Here is a 2,165-nt window from a genome sequence, read left to right as displayed (position 1 = left end):
CAGTTTGGATAGTTTCGAAATTTAATTTCGATTCTACAGTTGGTCACAGGTGAATGATGCCTTTTCTCTGGCCGCTCGCCCTTTGATCCGTCTTTTTACCGTACTTTTTGCTTTTGTTAACACCGATTGAAGTCCAACGTAAAAAGTAACCCGAACTCGGCGGTTCTTTTCCGGCTTCCTCGTACCAATTGGTTTCCGTTTCTCGGCCAACGCAGCAAAATGCTGCCAATTGCCCCATTCATTAAAGATTAATTAACACGCAGCATCACCACAATCGAGGTTCGTTCGGGGTTGGTTTGCTGGCCGTTGTGTCTGTGCGTCGGAATATCCCACCAAAGCAGGAGGATCATGAATAATTCATCGGCGAAAAAGCCACATCGGCTCGGTGAATGATTTAACGCATGAACGGCAGCATCAACGAGCCCCGAAAGTGGAACCGGACTGGACAACGTTGACATCTGCTCGGCCTCTCTTACTACTGGGGCCAAAAACAAATTGGAAACGCTTTTCTTTGATTGACAAGGTGTGGTGCATCATGAGCTTTTTCCAAATTGCCAAACTGTCTACAAAGAAATCGGTTGAGGATTAATGCATCGCATTGAGTGGGCAGTGCTTTGTGATCGGTGATTGAAGAAGTTGCTGGTCGGAGTTTATCTGAAAGTATTAAAATTTGGGTGTATAATTTTCCAGGATTTTCCGAAGTTCAGTTTGAAAAGAAAAGAAAATTCAGTTTGGAATCTGTAACTATTCCTAATGTCTTAGTCGATCGTACTTGGGATATGGGAACCCCCTTGTACAGTGCAGTGTCGTCGGTGCATCTTACAATGATGATCGAGCGTAGAAGAGATTGTTGGAAGTTAAAGAATTACTACAGGATGTAGTAAACGTTTACTTTTATTTCTAAATACCAACTTTGGGCAAAAGTTCGCTGGGTCGGATAGTGTTAAACATCAGTTGATGCTGTCTTGCTTCGTGGACCGAAATGCAAATTGATTGGAAGAATTTTTCAAAATGTAGTAAATAATGGCAGGTATCAAACAAAAATCGTGTGACGAATCTCACAAATCATAACAAAAAAAGTAATATAATTGTTGTTCTCGTTATCGCTGATGTTGGCTAAAATTGAACTGAATTAATGGTTTTGTTATCAACAATCGTGTTGTAAATGAGTTCATTCAATACCTTTCAGGCTTTCATAATTGCAGCTGAATGAATTGAGAGCCATGTGTTATTATTCTAAATATTTTTTGGACGCAAATACCATAATAACACGTATGTTAGTTGATCGCTGTTGTCTATAGTAGTACAGGCGAGCAACGAGTGCAGTTTACATTCTGAGATAAAACCATAAAACAAAACTTAATCGATTAGTTATCATTAGTCATTGTTAATGTCTTGATACATTATGCTTTTATTTTATTAGTATTTGATTAACACATTTTTCGATAGCTATTTCAATCTTTCGACGGAAACGTTAAGTGGCTATGCAAGGAGGTCTGACGTTGTACATGTAATAAACATCTTCATTATCTGTCTGTCTGTATAAGCATAATAAACGTGCATTTAACATCCCACCGAGCTTTATAAAATGTTGGATTATTAAATTCGACTCATGTATTAAGACATCGTAAATCTATCGATTGGCGTTCTATGAAAGAGTAGTAGATTTGATTTTATTGTGACGCCAAAAAGGTATCCTATCGATTAACTATTTATCAGTGTTGTTTTTAATACGTATAAATTTTCCATGAAAGGCAATATAGGCAGCAGTTTTCCGATACGGGCCGCGCTGAAAAAAATTCTTGAGCACGAAATCTGTTACGGGTATGAAACCGGGAATTTTGATTTTCGATGGTTTGATATTATGAATGTAATATGTGCCAGGCTGGATTGGACATGAAGGTATTTTACTGTCCGTTATCACGGCATCGTACATAACTTTTAACAAGCGGTCTATGGATGGACGTTTTACAAACGCGCAGAAGTCTATTGTTCGGCCTACGAGTGCCTTCTGTATAACTCCCTTCGCCGAGACAACATGATACGTTGCCATAAACTAAGGTTTATGAAGATATGGTTAAGAACATTCAAAGATAATAAATGAATTCTGATAATGACAATAATAATAATAATAATAATAATAATAATAATAATAATAATAATAA

The sequence above is a fragment of the Anopheles bellator genome, chromosome 1 (genome assembly GCF_943735745.2).
Source record: "Anopheles bellator chromosome 1, idAnoBellAS_SP24_06.2, whole genome shotgun sequence".
Taxonomy (NCBI): domain Eukaryota; kingdom Metazoa; phylum Arthropoda; class Insecta; order Diptera; family Culicidae; genus Anopheles; species Anopheles bellator.
Note: the sequence above shows the minus strand (reverse complement) of the source record.